This window comes from Temnothorax nylanderi, unplaced genomic scaffold (assembly GCF_030848795.1).
Source record: "Temnothorax nylanderi isolate EJ_2023f unplaced genomic scaffold, tnyl_v1.0 TNYL_tig0796_pilon, whole genome shotgun sequence".
Lineage (NCBI taxonomy): Eukaryota > Metazoa > Arthropoda > Insecta > Hymenoptera > Formicidae > Temnothorax > Temnothorax nylanderi.
The window spans coordinates 1-22,874 of NW_027249858.1; the positions used below are offsets into that span (position 1 = coordinate 1).

Consider the following 22,874-nt stretch of genomic DNA (forward strand, 5'->3'; position numbering starts at 1 on the left):
CTATGCAAAAATGTATGTGAGGAAGCCCTGAAATTCTTCAGGAAAAATTGATATTAATGCATGGAAAAAAAATTAACTGACGGTAGTCTGATTCTCGTTCAGATGTTTAATCGACGAAGAGCTGGTGAAATTGAGAGACTCTCCATTGAAAACTATGAAAATCAGAGACAGTGACAACATTTCAATCCTGATATATTTGACAACATATCAGAAGAATCTCAAAAACAAGCCAAGCAATTTGTTCAATTAACTATACGAGGCAAATTGGGAAGAACCGTTCCCGTATTACTACATACATTTTTAACTTCGTACATTGATGTTTTACTTAAATATCGTTCTGAAGTGGAGTAAGCTCCAAAAAAATAAGTAGGGTAGACCGGGGCACTGTTGTCACACGGGGCACGTTGTCCATCGGCTTTATTTAAAAAACTAATAATCAGAAGACTACAGCCGTTATTCCCAAACGTGTAGTGTATGCCCATCTTTGGTATGTTTACAGTGTTGAGATTGCTTTCAGCTGTGTGACGTAAAATCAAACTTGAAAGTTTTTTGCGACCTTAAGTAAAATTTTATTGTCTAATATTCAAAGTACTGCACATGAAGCTTATGTTTTTTTCAGAATAGACCTTTATATTATCTTAAAGTATTGTTACGCCCGTGCTGTGCGCTCGCTGTGCCGTGCGCTCATACGAGTCGCCCGTAGCGAGTATCGCGAATCGTCCTAGTAACGTTGTTTGTAAATATCGTTTGTCAAATTACGCTCTGGATCTTGAACCGGACAGACGTGTCTGGATGTATTGAGGGCAATAAATCCGTTCCTATTTTTAATAAGAGTATTCTTATTCACGGTACGGGGAACGCGGGCGCTCGCGAGAGCGGCGGGGAGTGCGAGTGCGACGAACGCGCGGACGAAGTGTCACATTTTTGGGGCTCGTCCGGGATCGGACGAGCGAGGGATCGGACGAGCGAGGATCGGACGAGCGAGGATCGGACGAGCAAGACCGACGAGCGGACCGACGCGGCGATACCACGGCCAGGAATTTTCCATGGCCGCAAGGAAACGGCTCAGGATAGCGACTCCACAGTCGGACGCCGCGGGATGACGACTGAAATAGTCACACTTCAGGCGGTGATCCGGGAGGTCCGCGAATGCGCGAGGAAACACGCTCGGAGGAGAAACGCGAATAAGCGGAGACGTTCCGCCGCCAGGAGGAGGAGCTCCGCCGACTCGTGGGACAATTACCGGCGCACAGAGCTAAGTCCTCTTAATATTAGAACGTCCGGGATGCGGAAACGCGGGCCGCGAGTGACGTGAGGGCACGGGTCTCGCGCGAGGGAGTCGCGGGCGTGAGCGGTGCGGGCGAAATCGCGCATACGGCCGGAAGAGACACGCTCGCGAGATCCACTAGATCCGCGACGAGCGGAGGAACACAACCGTGAGTGCCGCGGGGGAAAATGTCACGCACGCGGGTGAGAGTGGACACGGTTGCGAACGCCGTCGTTGTGTGCGCGAACGAGAGGGGCACGAAACGCGGGCGACGTGTACACGGGGGGCGTGACGCGTTGATAAACAACGTAGGGAGCGTACCGCACGCGCGGGGGAGAGTGTCGCATTCGCCGAGAGACGGTACTGCGAGCGCGAGTGTCGGGCTTGGTTACAAGCTCAAGCCCGATACATATGACGGGACGGTCCCACTTCATGAATACTTCTCGCAGCTTACTTGATTGCGCGAGCGAATTGTTGGGACGACGCGACGAAGACCGTCGCGTTAGCCTCCAGTTTGAGGGGCAAGGCGCGTGCGGTATTGGAAACAATACAGGATGTCGATCGATTGAGTTTGCGGAGCTTAAAGCGAAGCTCGAATTGCGTTTTGGGGAGGGACATTTAACACAGAATCATTATTCCGCGTTAACAAATCGCAGGCAAAAATTTGGAGAGGATTTAGCCACTCTTGGCTTAGACATCGAACGTTTGTCGCGCCTTGCGTACCCCGAGTGCCCCTATGAAATTCGAGACAAAATTGCTTGCTCACAATTCGTGACGGCTTATCGGATCATTTTATCCGACGGACATTACAGATAGAGGGGATAACCTCTTGAATCGGGCAGTTGAGCGAGCAAAAGCATTGAAAATTATTCAAGGGGAGGGCTATGCTCGCGAAAAAGAAAGATTTAACAAAAATTTCTGAAGGGGAGGACAGAATAGTAATTGTAATAACGAAAAGGGGGAGACGGAAGAGAGTAAGGTACAAAAGGAAGAAGGAAAGAAAGTACAGAGAGGGAAATTGGCGTGGCAGCAGATTGGCGCCAGCCGCGGAGAGTGTTGGACATGCGGAACAGACCGGGCCATTTCCGTTCCGAATGTCCTGATGAAAAGGGAAACGCGCTTAGTCGAACTTAGCGGGGGAGGTTTGGCTCGCGTTATTAATACCCCGAATTTTATTTGTGAAAATGTTCTGTTGAATGGAAATAATAAAACCGTTTAAAAAAAAAATAGAATTAAGTCGCGTTGTTATTATTTTTGTTATGATGGGAAAATTGACGGAAGAGACTGTTTCTTTCAAGGTTGATACGGGCTCCGATGTGTCCATTCTTAGTAAGAAATTCGTGAAGGCAGGAAAGGAAAAACTTCCATTGGAGGAAATAAATTTAAAATATCCTACTGGTGAAAAAGTTTTTATTGAATTTAAAGTAGAAGCTAGGTAGAATAGAAATCATTCTGTGGAATTCCTTTACTAGTAGCTGATATTAATGATGATTGTATCCTAGGAGTAGATTTTCTTAAAATCATGAACTTAGAAGAAATCTTTGATACTGCTTTCAGAATTTCAAAATCGGAAACGCAATTTGCTCGAATTGAGGATGTTTCTAATAAAGTCCCTGTTTCCTTGAAAGAACTCTTCGAAAATAATTCTCAGAATCTTAATTTGACTGAGAAGGAACTTTTTGCCGAATTTCTTGTGAAATTTCAAAATGTATTTTCCGAAAACATTGTTGCGGGAAACTGTAATGTTGTTCAACATGTTATAAATGTGAAAGACTCTCTCCCCATAAAACAGGTACCTCGACGAATTCCTTTCAAATGAGAGGGGAGGTGAAAAAAATTATGGAGGAAATGAAAGCTTGTGGAGTAATTGAGGAATCAAAAAGCCCTTGGGTTTCTCCTGTGGTCTTAGTAAAAAAGAAAGATGGAACAATTAGATTTTGTGTGGATTTTCGAATGGTGAACGCAATAACGGAAAAAGATTCACATCCCCTCCCAGAATTGACGACATATTTGATCAGCTATCAGGTAACGCTTGGTTTTGTACATTAGATCTAAAAAGTGGGTATTGGCAGATAAAAATTCGACCCGAGGATAGAGAGAAACGGCTTTCTCGTTCGGTAGAGGGCTCTGGCAGTTTACGGTAATGCCTTTTGGTTTGTGTAACGCCCCTGCAACCTTTGAACGCCTCATGGAGAAAGTTTTGCAAGATTTGCTATCTAAAATTTGCTTAGTCTATTTGGATGATATAATAATTTTTGGAAAGAGTTTTGCGGAGATGTTAGAAAATCTGGGAAAAGTACTCTTGCGGTTACAGGAAGTAAATTTAAAGATAAATCCTAAGAAATGTGTTTTATTCGGGAAAAAAGTAAAGTATTTGGGGCATGTAATTTCGGCGGAGGGTATTTCTACAGACCCCGAAAAGGTTGCTGCCGTAGAGAGATGGCCGGTTCCTCACACGAGAACTTTATTGCGAAGTTTTCTTGGATTTTGTTCGTACTATCGTAAATTTATAAAAGGATTTTCTTCGATTGCTAAACCCCTTTACGAATTAACGGGGAACCAGGTTAAGTTTATCTGGAACGCGGTTCATCAGAACTCTTTTGATGAATTAAAGCGGGTACTGTCCTCTCCTCCGGTACTTTCTTTTCCGAAGGAGGAGGGCGAATTTATTCTTGACACTGATGCCTCCAATATTGGAATTGGCGCGGTTTTATCACAAAAACAAGAGAGGGAGGAAAGGTCATTGCATATTTTAGTCGTGTTCTTAATAAAGCCGAGCGAAATTATTGTGTAACTCGGCGAGAACTTTTGGCGATTGTAGAATCAATTAAATTTTTTCGCCATTACCTTCTGGGACGTGAGTTTTTGATCCGCACGGATCACGTTTCTCTACGATGGCTTATGTCTTTTAAAGATTTAGATGGACAGTTGGCTCGTTGGCTGGAGAGACTCCAGCAATATCAATTTGTTGTTTCTTACAGGAAAGGGCTTTCTCATAAAAACGCTGACGGATTGTCAAGACGGACTTGCGAGTCGTTTGGCTGTGGATATTGCGCTAAAGTTGAGAGAAGGAGTTCTGAAAATACGGAAAAGGAAGTCGCTCGCATCGTTTTAGAGGCGGAAAATTTGGAAGAATGGCGAGAGGAGCAGAGAGTAGATTCGAGCATCTCGTTCATACTTCGTGGAAAAGAAGCTGGAGTTCGCCCATCTCGCACTGAGATTGCTGCGGAAGACGTTTCCGCTCAAGTCTATTGGGCATACTGGGATGCTTTAGTCCTGAAAGAGGGAATACTTTACAGAAAGTGGGAAGCTCCGAATCTTAAATCCAGTTTTCTTCAGCTTATTGTTCCTCGGAGACTAGTCAAAGGGATTTTAGAGGAAATGCATGACTCCCCATCAGGAGGACATTTTGGGGTAAATAAGACTTTGGAGAAGATTCGGAAACGCTATTTTTGGGCTACTTGTAAGCAGGACGTAGAGGATTGGTGCAAGACATGTAAAGTCTGTGTTGCCAGAAAAGGTCCCTCGGGGAAGGGAAAATCTCCTCTACAAATTTATAACGTTGGTACTCCGTTAGAAAGAGTTCAGATGGATATCCTAGGCCCTCTTCCGGTAACAAAATCCGGAAACAGATTTCTTCTCGTCGTAGTGGATTGTTTCACAAAATGGGTGGAAGCTTTCCCATTAAGGAATATGAGAGCAAAGACGGTTACGGAGATTTTCGTAAGCCAGTTTGTTTCCAGACATGGAGTGCCTTTGGAGGTTCATACCGACCAAGGGAAAAATTTTGAGTCGAAGCTTTTCGCAGAGTTGATGAGACTGCTTGACATAAGAAAGACCAGGACTACTGCTTTACATCCACAGTCAGACGGGCAAGTGGAACGTCAGCATCAAATTATAACCAATTATCTGGCGAAGTATGTCTCTGAAAATCAAAAAAATTGGGATCGATGGATCCCTATGTTTCTCCTGGCATATAGGTCCGCAAAACATGAGACAACTGGAGTCTCCCCTGCAGAATTATATTTCGCTCGTGATCTCAGGTTACCTTCAGATCTCTTGCGGGGGAGTCCTTCGAAGTCTCTTGGAGAGGAGCCTCCTCTGGTTGGAAATTTTGTCAGGAATCTGAAGGGGAAATTGGAGGAAATTCATTTCGCCGCTCGGAGGCAGATGAATATGAAATCTTCTCGAATGAAGGCTCGATACAATCGTGGAGTTAAGCAAGTTCTTTTTCAGGAAGGGCAGAGAGTCTGGTTATATAATCCCCGAAGAGTCAAGGGAAAGGCTCCAAAATTGCAGAGCAATTGGGAAGGACCCTTCTTCATAATAAAGAAGCTTAGTGATGTTGTATACTGTATTCGGAAATCACCTCGACATAAGAATAAAGTTGTACATTCGGATAGACTAGCTAGTTATTGTGAAAGGAAATTGGGTTAACCCTTAAATGCCACCTGGGGTCCAGCGGACCCCAGACCCTTTAGAATGATATATTTTCAAATGTTCCCGTCAAAAATGGAGCTCATATTTATTTATTTATTATTTTTTATTTTTTTGATTTTGGAGCCAATATTTTAACTGTTGGCGATCTTAATTTTTTATACTATGTTGAAATTGAAATTTTAACAATATAAGCATTTTATTCTCTTTTCTAAGCCTTGAACAACATTGAAAATAATTTTCATAACTAAATATCAAAAAATCAATAAGTAAGGAGACATTTTTCATGCTGGGGTCTTTTAGACCCCATGTGTCATTTACGAGATTCTTGAGAGGTGTGGCATTTAAGGGTTAAGGAGTTAGAATAGGTCGGAGCCCGGGAGGGAATATGTGAGAAAGACTGGAATTTTAAATGTGTATTAAATAAAAGTTGTGGAGCAACGTGTAAAGTGTTGAAATTTTATTTTCTTATTCAAATGCTCTTGTATTCTTTGTTTCTGTGCGTTTTATTTGTTTTCATAGTGGAACGGAGTCCGAGGAAGTCAGCGGTTCGCAAAGAAGCGTGGGATACCGTGGCAGAACATCGGCCGAAGACTTTTTTGGAGGGGAGTTCCTTATTAAAAGAAGACTGCTTTGCCCTCGGTTTTCGACTGAGGTTTTCCGAGGAACTTGGGCGAATGCCGAGGCAGGGACTTGGGGAGCCTGAGTGGCGCTGGGTCCTCAGGAAGTTTCCCTCCCCTTGTCCGAAGATTTAGTGGCGACGTCGGAGGCCGGCAGCGGGGGAGACCACACCGGGAAGAGCGGAGCTCCTACGGGGTCGTTCTGGGACCGTCAGAAGGGGGGAGCCTGGCCAGCTCTCTCCAGAAGAAGGACGGATGGAGACCCGGAGTACGGCTACCGGGGACCAAGAAGGATGGGGTCCGTTTACTCGGGCAGCAGCTCGAGGAGGGCAAGTGAACCATCCGGTGCCCTGGAGTCTACGGAGTAGAAGAGCTGTGGACCGCGAAAAACTACCCTTCCGGATTGTCGGGGCGACAATCTTGGAAGAGGGGGGGTAGTGTTACGCCCGTGCTGTGCGCTCGCTGTGCCGTGCGCTCATACGAGTCGCCCCGTAGCGAGTAGTCGCGAATCGTCCTAGTAACGGTTGTTTGTAAATATCGTTTGTCAGATTTACGCTCTGGATCTTGAACCGGACAGACGTGTCTGGATGTATTAAGGGCAATAAATCCGTTCCTATTTTTAATAAGAGTATTCTTATTCCCGGTGACGGGGAAGCGCGGCGCGTTCGCGAGAGCGGCGGGAGTGCGAGTGCGACGAACGCGCGGACGAGTGTCACAGTATATACTTTTACCTACCGCGTGCAATACCTAACCTTATGAATATCTCAAACGTGTCGACCATGAGGCTGTTTGGAGTAAAAAAATGCCCTCGGGGCACGTTGTCACATACAATTTTGATATCACTCTAACCCTCTATTGTGTTTAGCTTGCTCTTCTTTACCGACTTCTTTATCGATTGGATTTATTATCTCTAGGGTCGTTACTCATTGATATTTCGTTATGTTCGCCAGCGCGCCTATAAAATGTGTATCAATAAGTTGCGCATTCGAGTGGAATTCTTGTATTTAGATTAAGACGAAAATTTTGTACTTTTTTGAATTAAAATAAATGTTTCTGTGAAGGATTTTACTTTTTTACAGTGCAGCGCACTATAATATATTGATATTTACGTTGAATACAGTTTGGATAACATTTTGCATGCAATTACATTTGATGTGACAACGTGCCCCGTGACCAGGGCACGTTGTCACAAGCGACCTGTCGTTATTTATTGTTATGTAACAACTGTAGAGTAACAATCACACAAAATTCGATACTGTCCAATTGAAGCTAAGGGTTCACTCAAAATTTTGGCATATCAAAGTACTCTCAAATATTAAATGTAAAAAATACAAAAAATATTGAACAAAATGTGTGACAACGTGCCCCGGTCTACCCTACGTCTTTGCTGTACCTCGAGTAAATTCTCCGAAAAAAGGTTACGTCAGAGCTTGTCCTATAATGCGAAAATTTGCTAATAACTGTGGTGCATCAATCCCTACCAGTCTACGCGGTACTATGCTTCGAAAGCATATCGCTACTTACACCGCTATGCTGCGAGTAGAGGAAAATCAAGTTTCAGACTTAGCAAATTTCATGGGACATGACAAGCAAATCCATAAAGATGTGTATCGAGTCCCTAATGGACTGATTGACATGACTAAAGTATCTCGCTTGCTGCAGGCTGCAATAAGCAATGAGGATGAAGACAGTGATGAAGAAAGTGATCAAATCAAAAACGATACAAAAGATGACAATATGCAAACAGATGATGCATCAACTGATGCCGATAATTTCTATGAGAATAATAATGATAATGAACAACAGTCCTCGAGAAAACATATTCGCAAACGTGTAATAAATTGCGATGATAGTGACGATGAAATTATAGATTCCAGTACTCAATGCTCAAGCTGTAAGTTTATGAAAAACTGATTATTTTTATTTGTTTATATATATTAACTTTTTATAACTTTATTGTTAATATATATTAATTTTTTATATGTATGTATGTATGTATGTGTATTTATTGCTTTTCCCCACGGGGTTTACAAGGCGTTTTTTTAAACTGAGGAACGTTCCCAAACCTCTAACAAACTCCGAACTCAAATCAAAAACTCACAAAATCAAAACTTAAATTCAAATAATAAGAAAAACAAAAGAAAAAGAAATACAAAAAGAAATATAGCTCCCCCGTGCCTGGCCATGATCTTGCAGTTTATTACCCTTCCTCCCCTCTTCATCATCATCTTCTCCCTGGGCTTCGTCTTCCTTCCTCCTTCCTTCTCGTTGCGGCTTTCCTCTATTTGGACCATTCTCTCCTTCCCTTATCCCCCCGTTCCTCGTCCGACTCCATGAGGAGTTTCTCCTCCATCCCTTTTGTTAATTCGTCCTCCTCCGTTCTCCCTGTACTCCTATGCCCCTCCAGTCTCCTTTCCATTCTCCCTTCTCTCTCCTCCCTCTCCCTATCCCTCCTTTCCACTGACTTGTCCTCCTGAATCTTTACTCCTATATCGTTCCCTGCCCTTCTCCTCGCCTCCAGGATTCGCCATTTCTCCTCCTCATCTCTCAACTTCACCAAAATCGTCAGCCATTCACCCCTCTGCCCCACCACCATCACCTCCCTTATCATCACCTTCACCCTCAGCCCTTCCGTGAAGAGCTCCTTCACCTTCTCCCAACTAGACTCCTTGTTTCCCCATTTCGCCTTCTCGACCCTCAGAATCACATTCCTCTTTCTCATCTCGTCCTCATTCTTTTCTCCCTCGCCTGCCCACCATTTCTTCTTCCCTGTCCCGCTCTCCTCACTCTCCTCCCTCTTCCTTTTCCTCCACTTTGTTCTAAGCTTTCCACCTTTCTCTCTAATCTCCTTATTTTTTCCTCCATCTCCTCCATCCTCTCATCCTTCCTTCTATCGTCCTCTTTCCTCTCCTTCAGTAGCTTCCTTACTTTCTCCTCCGCGATCCTGTTCATCGCCTCTGCGATTATTCTCCCCTCACTCTCCATCCTGGGTGATCTGTAACATGAGCTTTACTTACTCCCTTCTCCTTTACTCAGCCTTTCTCTCCCTCTCCTCCCTCTCCTCCTTTTTCCCTTTTCTCTTCATCTTTTCCCTCGTTTAACTCCTCCAACACCTCTTTTCCTCCCATTCTTTCTCCCTCTAGTTCTATCATCCAATCCTCTCCACCTCCTTCCTCATCCAATACCCATCCCACCGCTTCTTGCCAACTCCCATCTCCTAATTCCCAACTCCTACATTCCTCCCACACATGCTCCCACGTTTCCTCCCTATATCCACATAACCTACATTTCTTTTCCTCCTCCGTTTCCCAGTATCTGGTCTCTCTCATCTCATTTCCTAACCTATATCTCACCACCCTGTTCCATCTACTCTCTCCCCATCCTTTCTTCAAATATCCCGGTATACCCTCTCCTTTTACTAGCCTGTACCATTTGTTATACTCTGCTCCCTCGCTTCTTTCCCATCTCTCTCTACTTTGTTTTTCTTTGTCCCCTCCGAATAATTTGTGAAACCATCCGTCCCCGTCTTCTCTTAGCCTTTCTAGATCCTTCAGTTCAACTCCTCTGTCTTCAAAGAACTTCCCTCTTTCTCTCTCCCAGCTTGAGCTAACTTTCCCTTCTTTCTCCCTTCCCTTCAGCTCCTCCCAACATAGTCTTGCCAATTCACTTCCTCTGCCCTCCTCCAATTTTCTCTCAAATCTCCATGCCCTCATCCCTGCCTTCCCTCTCAGCTTATCCCTTTGCAACTCCTCCCTAACGAGATACCACGGCGTTCTCCCATCCACTCCCAATACCCATCTGATATACCTTTTTTCCAACTTTTCCATTCCTTCCCTTTCTTTCCATCCCCATATTTCCGCTCCATATCCCATTACCGTCCACACCAGTCTATCGAACAGCCATAATCTTTTACCCCAGTCTCTCCCAAATCTCCTCTTCCCTATCCCCCAGACCTTCCCCATCACTGCCGCTGCCTTCTTGATCCTTTCCCTTACCTGCGCTTCCTGTCCTCCATTCCTTTGAAACATGTAACCTAGATATCGAAATTCCTTCACCTCTCCTAATTCTTTTCCTTCCCATCTCCATCTTCTCTTACTGTCCCTTCCCCCTCCTTTCCTAAATCTCATTATTTTTGTTTTCTCCACATTCAGCTCCAACCTCTTCCTACCTTGGTAACCTTCCAACCTTTCGATCATGCTTCTCATTTAATCCTCATCCTCTCCAATTAGCACTACGTCATCGGCGTACGCCAACGTATAAATCCTCTTACCTCCTAGCATTATCCCTCCCCATTTAACTCTGCCCATTTCCTGTTCCATATCCGCCAATAACACGTTAAATAGCAGCGGGCTCAATGGGCACCCCTGCCTTACCCCTCTTCCCGTCCAGAACTCTTCTCCTACTCCGTCTCCTACCCTTACCCTGCTTCTCGTCTCCCTTAGAATCTCCTCCGTTCTCCTCACCAACCCTTCCCTTATTCCCCTTTCTCTCATTGATCTTATTAGTACTCCTCTGTCTACCGAATCAAACGCCGCCTTAAGATCCACAAAACATGCTATCAGTTTTCCCCCCTTCTTTTCTAGCCTTCTGTTCACCACGTAGTTCAGCACGTATATGTTATCTATTGTTCCCATCCCTCTTCTAAAGCCTGTCTGGTTCTGCGGCACTATTTTCTTCCCCTCTATCTCCTCTCTTAACCTCTCCGCCAGAATGGCCGTGTACACCTTATATAATGACGGCATTATTGTGACACCTCTATACTCCTCCGCTTTTTTCCCTTCCCCTTTCTTTACTATTGGCGCAATTATTCCCTCCTTCCAGTTTTCCGGCCACCCTCCTCCTTTCCATATCCTATTTATATATTTCCATGCCCAATTCTCCAGTTCCTTCCCCCCTCGTTTCCAAACCTCGCCTGGAATCCCGTCCCTTCCCATTGCTTTTCCATCCTTTAACTTCTTTACAACTCTCCTCATTTCTTCTAAGCTTATCCCCTCTTCCTCTTCCCCCTCCTTCTCCTCCCTACCTTCTTCTTTCCCTAACCTCACCCTCCCTTCCACTCCTCCCAGCAGGTTCATAAAGTGCTCTTTCCATTCCTCCTCTTCTATTCCTTCCTCGATACCCCTTCTTTTTTTCCTCTCCTTATTTACTATCTCCCATACCTCCGCCTCCCTCCTTGCTTCCTCCGCTTTTCTCTCCCATCTCCGGTTCTCTTCTTCTTTCTTCCTCTTGCACATCTCCCTAAACTCCTTCCTCTTTTCCTTGTACTCGTCCTCTCCTCTTTCTCTCCTCCAACTCCTTAGATTTCTTCTTACCTCTTTTTTCGCTTCTCTACACTCCTCATCCCACCATCCTACCTTCCCCCTCTTTCCTCCCATCTCCTCCTCCACCCCTTTTATTGCCTCCTTTATTCTTACCTCCATTTCTTCCCATTCCTTGTTCAACTCTTCCACTTTTTCTTCCATCTCTCCTATTTTTCCAATGAACCTCTTTATTCCTTCCTCGTTCCATACCCCCCTGCTTTCCTTCTTCTTCCTCCTTCCTCTTCCCTCTCTCTCCTTATCTCTCCTTAAAGCTATTTCCAAGGGGTGATGATCCGAGTCCACCTTATCCCCCACTATCATTCTCTCTACCTTCTCTCTTACTTCTCCTTCTCCTATAACATAGTCGATCACCGTGTCTCCTCTTCCCCCGTGAAAGTAAACTCCCCCTCCTCATCTCCTCTTACCTTTCCATTAAAAATCTCCCATTCTCTCTCTTCTATGCTATTTACCAGCATCCTCCCCTCTCTGTCTATCTTTTTATCCTTTGAACTTCTTCCCCCTCTGCACCTATCTCCCTCCTCCTCATCCTCTATCCCTCCGCCTTCTTGACCAGTCCTCGCATTAAAATCTCCTCCAATAATCGTAAACCTTCCTTCTTCTTTCTTTTTCATTATCAGTCCCAACTCCTGTAGTATTTCCTCCATCTCCTCTTTCTTTGCGTATACCCCTATAATATTCCACTTTTCCTTACCTATCCTAACCTTTCCCTCTATCAACCCCTCCCTTCCTCTTCCTATTTCCGTACCCTTTTCTTTTATCTCTTTCCTTATTCCCATTATCATCCCTCCTATTGCTCTCCCTTTTTTATTTTTCTTCCTCGCCATTTGCACTCCCCATTCGTACCCTTTCGGCAGCCTACCCCTTATTCTTTCCCATCCTTTTTCTCCTATCCAAGTCTCCACCATGACTATCACATCTTCTTTTTTCAACCCCTCCCAAAACTCCTTATCTTTATTTTCCAAGCCAGCTACATTCCAGAATACTATTCTCCACTCTGACTTACTTCCCCCCCTCTCTTCCCTTCTAGCGTCCGCATTGCCCTTCTCTATTTCCTCCCCTCCATCCTCCCCTCCTCCTATTCCCCCGTCTCCCTTCCTACTCCTCTCCCTCCTGATTCGCCTCCCTCCTCTTCCTTCTCTCCTCCGCTCTCCCTTCTTACCTTCCCCCTTTCATCCTTTAGCACCCCCTCTTCCATGTCCCATCTCCACCATACATTTTCCAACCTTATTCTGCCCGCTTTGATCCACGCCCTCCTTCCCTCCCTTTCCTCTCTTCTTGCTATCTCTCTCAGTCTCCAGTTCATCCTCCTTTCCTCCCATGATAAATCCTCCATAATTCTCTCCTTTCTCCCCGCCAGGCTCTTCTTTTTTTCCATCACTTCCCATTTTTGCTCTTCATTCTCCAGCTTCAGCAACACCATTTCCCTTCCCTTTTCTATATCCCCCCCTATTTTCTTCACCTCTATTACCTTCACTTTGACTTTCATTCCCTCCAGTAACTTTTCCGCCTCTTGTCTCCTCCCTCCCTCCTTCACTTCTAAACCCCTTATCACTACATTTCTTCTTCTCTCTTCCCTCTCCTTTTTTTCCAGCTTCCTCTCTATCTCTCTCATCCTCTCCACCACCTCCTCATTTTCGCTTCCTACCTCACCTTTTTTCTCCTTCTTTCTCTCTCCTATTTCTACCTCCAATCTTTTTCCACTTTCCTCCACCCTCTCCTCTAGCTTCTTTACTCTCTCTTCCAGCGCTTCCCTCTGTTTCTTCCATATTTCCTCACTTCTCTTCAGTTCCTCCTTTAGTCCCTTAATTTCGTTTTTTATTTCCTCTTTCTCTTTTTTCCTTTCCTTCTCTTGTTCTTCCATTCTTCTTAGAATCTCCTTAAGCATCTCTTCTGCCGCCATGCTTTCTTTGTCCTCTTCTCCCTTTTTAACCTTCGCTGGCGGTGATCTGAAAACCCTCCTTGTTTCGTTGAACCTTTCTAAGATTTCTTCCTCTGCTCTTGCCTTCGCTTCCTCCGCTAGCTCTTCTCTTTTCCTTTTCTGTATGAAGTCTAGGACCGATCCTAAGCTATCCGTTTTTCCTCTCTGTCTTCCGAGCTCTTCCGCCTTTGTTGGTCTACCTCTTGCCTTCCTCTCACCCTCGCCTTTTCTCTTCTTTCCTTTATCTCCCTGTTGTTCACTCTCTATTACCACCTCTTTCCCCTGCTCCATCCGCCGCTCCTACCTTTGCCTGTCCCTCCTATCCGTTGCTATTCACTCTATGCCCTGCCGCCTCTCGTTTTCCCCGTCGAGTCGCCCCTCTACCTTCACTAACGCTCGTGCCTTGCCGCGCTCTGCCGCACACGGCTCGGCTCCCCCACCGCGTCACCCCTCTACTCTCACTGTCGTTCGTGCCTAACCCGCCTCTATGACTTGTCACTTTTCTACCCTTCGTTCTCCTTTACCCGCTACTCCTCCACTCACCCCTTTCTTCTCCCACTCACTTACCTCCAGCCTTCTCACTCCGCCACTCTCTCCCTCCTCAACTTCCTTTTCTCCTCAGTTCTCCGCACTTTCCTCGCCAACACTTTCGCACCTGTCACCTCTGTTGCTCGATTCGCGCCTGAGCCGTGGTAGCGAGCGGACGTCCTGTTTTCTCTCTCCCGCGACTCTCCGTCGTAGTATCCGTGCATATCGCGCCGGTTGGTCTTTCTAGCGCCGCGAGAGTATCCTTTATCCAGTGTTCGTTGTTCTTTACTCGGTTATCGAGGTTTTCGAGAGTTATTTCCTTTTTTTCCGGTTCGTAGTGATATATCTGCAAAAACAATCTAGAAACGTGCATTTACGCGGGGAGATGCAGACGGCTTCGGCCTCCCGCATTCTCGACCCCGGTGAAACGTCTCTCCCTCAACAAAGGACTTCGGCCTCTCTGAGTGAGTTCGATAATTTTACAAATAGTTTAGCCAGCCGCGCAGCAATTTCGAGCCGCTTGCCCGTGAGCCCCATCAATTCCCCGGTAAACCGCTCTTCGTCGAGAGATCGCGATCATAACGACGGATCGGCTAGCGATTCGTCGGATAGTCTAGAAAATACCATGGGGGGAAAAAATAAAAATAGGAAGCATCACAACTCTGGGACGACTAAGGGAACAGACAGGTCCCCGCCCCTTCCTCCCCATCCCAGTAATGATTCGACTGTTCCCTATATACCGAGCATGAACGTTCTCGAAAACGTTGGCCGCGTGGTAGTGGCTACCACCGCTACACATGAGGGATTAAGTATTGCCGAGAACAACGATGTTAAAATTTCGAAATCTAAAGATACGGTTAACAACACAACAAAGTTATCCGCAATAGTTCCGACCGATAGCAGCAATGATAGCCCTCCCTCGGACTCGGCTATGGATCTCGATCCCGCCATCGAGACGAGGAGGGGGGTTAAGCGAGCATCTGAAGGCGATTTAGCGTCTGCCGAGAGAGGATCGTCATCCCCTGCCTCTGTTTCTTCCAGCAAGAAACACCGCAGGGAAGCTAACCGCTATTCTGCCACTGATTTACCGCCTTTCCTTGTTCATTTTCAGTACGCGGAATCCAACGTCGCTCCCGACTCGCTGTTGATCTCAAAAATCATTAACGGATTTGACGAGAACATTCAGGAAATACACACAATTGGCAACAATAAAGTTCGGGCTAAATTTGAAACACACCAGGCGGCTAATCGGGTTATTGGCCACCCATCGCTTAAAAAACACAATTTAGTAGCCTTTATACCCTCATTTAAAATGTGTGTTTCTCTGATAACGAAATCATGCAGGAAATTGAATCCTCTGTAAAAATTATCTCCATTCAACGTCTCAATCGTCGTGTCAAGAAAAACGGAGAGTCTGTATTTGAACCGTCTAAAACAATCTTAATTAAATTCGAAGGGCAAACTCTGCCTTCAAAAATCGCTATCTTTAAAACTAAACTAAAAGTAGAGCCCTACATTCCTCAAATTCAAATATGCTTTTCCTGTTTCCGTTTTGGCCATATCAGCTCGAGCTGTCGCAGCAAGGCAAGATGCGGCAGATGCACGCTAGAACCACACGCTAATAAAGATGACTGCCCTAGAATCAATCTACCTCCGTTATGTATAAATTGATCACCTTCCCACAGCATCCACCTGCCCGGTTTTTATTAAACAGAAAAAAATTGTCCAAACAGCGGCCGAACAAAACATTCCTTACCTAGAAGCCCGCAACAAGGTTGAAAATTGCCAATCCTCAATCTACTCTCCCCCTCTATACTTCAGTTCCTCGGACTCCTATCCTTCTCTCCCAGGCTCTACGAGCTCTTCAGACTCCCCAAAAAGTACCCGATTCAATTTTAACGCTATGCCCTCGCTTAACAGATCCCCTCCCTCATCTGCACAGTCGTTTTCAGGAATCTTGAAAAATGGTTCCCCCCGCAACCAGGGCAACTCAAACTCTTCCTCTACTCAACGTAGCTACACGAGAAACCCCTCCCAGGAAAACAATTCGAATATCAACCAACACAACCTTAAAGAGGCATACAACGCCTGTCTATACTATCCACACGGCAGAGAGCAGACCTTCAACTCCCAATCTCCTGTGTTCAATCACGGTGATGCACCTGTCAACGACAGAGGCAATAACCCATCTTTCTACCCTAATCCTCCCTTCTCTTTTGAGTCTCTACGTAGCCTTTTTAAAATCATTATCGATTTTGTTCGCAACCTTCCAGAATTTTTCCCTGCAGTTAATGACTCTCAAATCTACAAAATGGTGCTTCAATTTTGCACCATCATCCAAGGTGTCTACGGCCTTTAAATGCCTTCTAACACCTCCAGTTCGGCTTCCTCTCCCAGCTTTAATATCATATATTGGAACTGCAGGGGCGCATCTCTCAGGAAACCTGATATCGAAAAATTGTCTGAATCCCATGATATAATTTTTTTAGCGGAAACCCTCCTAAACCCCTTACACTCTTTCTCCATTCCAGGATTCAAAATAGTTCGTCAAGACCGTGACACTGGCCGTCAAGGCATAGCGCTGCTCATCCGCAGCAGTATAAATTTTTCGCCTATCAATCTGGATAGCATTCTGAAAGCAGATGATTCTGTCGAAGCTATTGGCATCAAAATTACGGTTAATAACACCAGTACAGCCCTCTTCGGACTTTACAGACATCCCATAGGGGTTTGTCCTCAGAGAACCTGGCAAAGATTTTTCAATCTGGCCAATTCCTTCCCTCAATCTCTATTCCTAGGAGACTTTAACGCACATCACCCCCACTGGGGAGCCTCTACTCCCAATTCGGCGGGACATGTCATCATGGACTCGCTAGATCGTTTCCCCTTCATGTTACTCAACCCAAATACGCCCACGTTTATTCCTCCCCCAGGCATTACACCATCCCTAATAGACCTTGCCATCGCTTCTTGTAATTTTGTTCCTCTCCTCAACACTCGTGTGTTTAACGACACGCGTGGTAGTGACCACCGTCCGATTGGTATCACAGTTAACGCAAAAATTAAAACAAACTGTATCTTTTCCCACAAGTATAAATTCACCAAAATACAACTCAGAGAACTCAGTTATTCTCTAGAGAACAAAGCACACGAGATTGAAGCTCTCGTTCTCCGCGACGCAGACAATGAGCCCGTAAAGCAGTATGATTCCTTCATCAACTCTCTGCAGGAGGTTATTGACACCATTTCCCCCCTTCTAAAACGCCCAGAACCAATAACGGCAGTACCATCCAACAACCAAATAACATCCACCATAACTCTCCTCCTGCCCCCTGGTGGAACGCAGAATGCGAAGAGGCGGTCAAAGCGAAAAGCCGGGCGTGCAGGACTTACCGAAGGGATCCTTCCGTGAACAATTTTCAGGCATATCGAAACCAAGTATCCGCCACCCGAAAAACTCTAAAAACTGCTAAAAGAGAAGGATGGAAGAGCTACTGCAACTCGCTTGATTTTATGACTCCCACACCGTCGATTTGGAAGATGATTAAAAGATTCCGCAATCGCAAACTAGCACCATCCGGAGATTCTTTCACGATAAGCGAGGCGCTTGCCGATGAGACCATGGCTAATATAACTCCCCCCTCCTGTACGTCAGAACGTCCCAACCTTCTCAACAACCAAGTAAACCCCGATGGCCCTCTGCAATGGCTCGATAATCCATTCCTATACAACGAATTTCATCATGCTCTCAACACATGTAAAAGCAATTCCAGTCCGGGACTCGACTGCATTGATTACAGAATTCTCAAAGCCCTTCCGATCTCCCTCAAGAAACTCCTACTCAGAATCATCAACAATATCTTCGCTGAAGGTGAATTCCCGGAAGCCTGGTCCCATTCTCTAGTCTACCTTATTCCCAAACCCCATGGCAAAGGGGCCCGACCTATTGCCCTCACTTCCTGTATACTTAAACTCCTCGAGAAGATGATCCTGAATCGCATTCATTGGTGCGTCGAATCTGGAACATCAAATCTAATCCCAGATCATCAGTTTGGCTTCCGCAAATTCCGTTCATGCTCTGACAACCTTACCATACTCAACGCAGAAATCCACAACAATAACCTCCTTAACAAAGCTACGGTAGCTCTATTTATTGACATCAAGGGTGCTTTCGATAATGTTGTTCCCCCCATTTTGGTAGAAGACCTTTTACGAGACAATTTCCCAGCCAAAACATGCCAATTTGTCCAAAACCTCATCACAGAAAGAATCGTTCAATTTGTAATTCAGGGCAAGTTCTCTTCCCCGCGCATTTCGCGCAAAGGCACCCCTCAGGGATCAGTACTTAGTCCTTTCCTGTTTAATTTCTATCTCAGAAATATAGCTTCACAACTACACCCTGGGGTGAAAATTTTACAATTCGCAGATGACATAGTTATCTTTGCTTCAGCCAAAAAGATTAAAAAAGCCATCCGCTGGATCGAGACAACCCTTGCCAATATTACTAAGTATCTCTATAACCGTGGTTTAGAGATCTCACCAAGCAAAACGCAACTTATGATTTTCTCTAAGCATAAAATTTTCAACCTAAATCAATTTAAAGTTCAAATCGGTGATGACATCATCTCCCCAGCAGACTCAGTTCGCTTCCTTGGCATCATCCTTGATCCCCAACTCACAGGTGCTCTTCACATGGATTCAGTCATCAGCAAAGCCAGAAAGGTCGCGGACGTAATCTCAGCATTGAGAGGAGTTTGGTGGGGATCTCATCCTCAGCTTCTCCTCAATATTTATAGAGCCGTCTTGAGAGGATATATAGAATACGCATCCCACATCTTCTCTCTCAAGTCTAGTCCTAAATTCCATCGTCTGGAGATAATCCAAAACAAAGCTATAAGAGCTTGCCTAGGATATCGTATATCCACCCCTATTAATACAATGTTTGCGGAAGCCAAAGAACCTCCTCTCAAGTTACGATTCAAACATTTAGCATCCAAATACCTCATCAAATCTTTATCTATCACTAATCACCCGGTAACAGAAGCCATGTTTCAACTGGCTATAACAGTACGAGACAGACCACCCGACTTGGAATACTGCCGTAAAAAATTTCCTCTCCTTGATCTCTTCCTACAGGTAAAATCTCACTTGCCCTATATTCACTCCAAGGTGGCTCCCTCCCCCTTCCAACACTCTTATCAATCCATTCTATTTACCCCCTCTCTTTATCGACCAGATTCTGACCTCTTAAATCTGATTGACAGAACCCCTAAACCTCTGGTTCAGAACATATTTCTCCAGGCGTTCGGCCCGATCATTCAAGACTCCACAGTCTTCTATACGGATGGCTCAAAAATTGACTCATTCAGCTGGGTTGGCGCTTCGTGCTACTCCCCAACACTCCAAAAACACTTGATGTTCAAGCTCCCTGCCCGTGCCTCGGTCTTCACAGCGGAAGCCTGGGCAATATATAATGCTGTGCTGCTTACCCTTGACCTCCCCGGTTCTAAATTCTCCATTATTTCGGATTCTAAAAGTGTTCTTGACGCTCTCTCCAATCCAGTTACATGCAGGTCAAACTATATAATCCCGCTTATAAAAAGCAAAATATTAGCAGCCCAAAGACGCGGTAAGGTAATCCTTTTCATTTGGATCCCCTCTCATAAAGGCATCACAGGTAACGAGATTGCAGATGAATTCGCTAGAAAAGCCATTCGCTTTGGCACTGTCAACCCGTTATTTAAGCTACCCCATTCAGACCTCTTTATTGAACAACGCGAAAAACTACCCAGATAGCCAAACCTGAGCAGCAGATTCCAAGCAGAGTCTGCATTAAATTTTTGGTATCAGAAAGGCAACAAATTGCACGCGGAAACTGCTCTATCAGACGATGTTGTCAAACTGTAGCCAGAAATGCGACAGAGCCTGCTGACAGGCAATGTGAGCAGATTAGCAACAGAAACCGCGCAGAGCCTGCACACATACTTGGCAGCAGATTGACAACAAAGATCGAGCAGAGCCTGCGCGCATGACTTGAAAACAGAGTGGCAGCAAAAACCGAACAGATTCTTAATTAAGAAAGATGCATGGTAGCGCATCTTTCCGTGATAGTTTGCAACGACGCCACTAAGCGGCGCATAATGGTAAGACTAACTCGTAAGTAAATTTCAGTTGAGGGCTAATATAAGCAGGCTTTCTGCGAAGCAAAATCATGACATCTGCGAGACATATCTTTGTCAGCAATACAACGCAAGGCTCAACCAAAATTGCTGCAATGATATAGATATGCAAAATAATATTTTCCAAAGTAAGATGTAAAGTATATTGTGTATAATGTATATTTTTCAAATATTAAAAAAATCTTTCAAACGTGAAACAATTATTGCTGATTGGGTTAAGGGGATCCTGGAGTGACAGCGACAAGGCATAATCGGTCTAAGCAATATCTTTGAATTGGCTGAACAGAATGGAAAATCCTTTTACACGATTAAAGTACGCACAAAAATGTAGAGGGCTGTACATGATTTTTTCTGATAAACTAAAAAAAAATTTTATTTTTATAAATATTGTCTTCACCTGACGACAATATTTACTTTATACAAAAATTCTGCACTTTTTCTATAGAAAATAGTGATGCAGCCCTCTACAAAAAACTGTCAGGAATAATATCGTGCAATTAGAAGTAAGATTTGAAGCCTAAAAAAAAAGATATTACTTAGACCAGTGGAAGATGCAAGGTTAGGTGCTATCCTTGTCTATATCCTTGTCTATACAAGGACAGATATAGTCGGTGAGCACTTCTTTATCGACGCTGATCGAGTTCGCCTGCGGCTCCAGCATCTCCTTAAACATATTTTATTTTTCGAAGCAATATTTCTGATAGAAAGATTTTACAAATATTATTGTATATATTTATTTGCAATCTTTTAAAAATATTTTCGAAAATATTTTTCTGACATAATCTGGCGGACATAGAAAGATTTAAAAAATATTTTTGTGAATTATTTTAATCTTCCTAAAAAATATTTACAAAATATTTTGTGCTGTATGGGTATGGACAAAGTCTGCTCGGTTTTTGCTGCCAATCTGTTCTCAGGTCGAGCGCGCAGGCTCTGCTCGGTTTTTGCTGCCAATCTGCTGCCAGGTTATGTATGCAGGCTCTGCGCGGTTTCTGTTGGCAATCTGCTTACATTGCCTGTCAACAGGCTCTGTCGACAGAACACGAGCTTAATGCGGACACAGATGGCTATGGTTTTGGTGTGGGATTTTGATCAAATTTGCTGCCAATCTGCGCGCATTCTGCTAACATTTTGCTATCTGGGTAGCTACAGAGTTTCACAACTACCTATTTAATAGAGCTCGGTGCAAGGGCAACCATTTTTTTTACAACATATATGTTAATACGCCTAAACCTTGGTATTATAAAACCGGCCTTAAACGCGATGCTGTTGTCACGATCTCGCGTCTCAGAGCGAACCACTATAATTTGAACCACAGTCTTTACAGAAAAAATATTATTGATGATGGCTCATGCGCTTGCGGCGACCCAGTCCAAGATATCAATCACGTTATATTTAACTGCCCCTTAACATATAACAAAGCAACTTATCTCAGACAGGCAGTTCACTCGAGTGAGGGACCCCAATGCAATGACATCTTTCCAACTCTCGCAAAACCCACGCGTAAGATCTGTCGACTAATTATGTCTTTTTGTAGATCAGCAGAAATCAATTTGTAATGCGCGCGCCCGCGCGTGCCAGACTGACCACTGGCTCCCCACCACCCGCCCAGTAGCGCTCCCTCTCTGATTTCTCCCTCACCTATCCCAACACGACCACCGCCTCGTGAGCTTAAGTCTATTTACACGGCTATCAGTAGCAGCTACAAGCTACTCTCAGTTGACAAAACAATCAGTGGTAAAAGCTGGCCATATTGTCCTCGGAAAATAGAGGCAGGAGCCAATTAAACAAAGAAGAAGAAGACCTCTGTTGCTCCGGAAACGGAAGTCCTATTAATTTTTTATAAATTTATATATTCTTATCTTTTATCCAATAATATTAATTTTTATACTTTATATAAAAATTTTTTATTAATACATAATAAATTGAGTTTTAATTACAACCTTACAGCAAAAATCAATAAAACGGATTAAATGGACAGAAATGAAGAAACAAGTGATTAAAAAAAACATTATTGATGATGAACCACAGTCCTCGGGAAGACGTATTCGCAAACGTATATTAAATTGCGATGATAGTGACGATGAAATTATAGATTCCAGTACTCAATGCTCAAGCTGTAAATTTATGAAAAATTGATTATTTTTATTTGTTTATATATATTAACTTTTTATAACTTTATTGTTAATAAATAAATTTTTATTTTGCCAGTCAAATAATAAACAACAATGGGAATATTAATTGACTCTACTGGCTATTATAATCGCCAAGACAATACGACCACGATCAAAGATTACAGCAGCTTATATTGGTTAAAAGAGCGTCTTGACGATAATCGAACCAAATTGTAGTCATATTGTCTTGGCGATTATAATGGCCAGTAGAGTCGATTAATATTCCCATTGTTGTTTATTGTTAATATATATTTATTTTTTATAAAATTATATATTTTTATCTTTAATCTAGTAATATTAATTTTTATATTTTATATAAAATTTCTGTATTAATACATAATAAATTGAGTTTTAATTACAGCTCTGAAGAAAAAACCAATAAAACGGATTAAATGGACAGAAAAGGAGAAAAATGTCATTACAAAAAAAT

At 44.0% G+C, this 22,874-nt stretch overlaps 1 pseudogene; it reads right to left on the reverse strand.

Annotated features, from left to right (window-relative positions):
- Window positions 1-9,356: 9,356 nt before the first annotated feature.
- LOC139785414 (uncharacterized) lies at window positions 9,357-10,817 on the reverse strand (annotated as a pseudogene).
- Window positions 10,818-22,874: the final 12,057 nt, after the last annotated feature.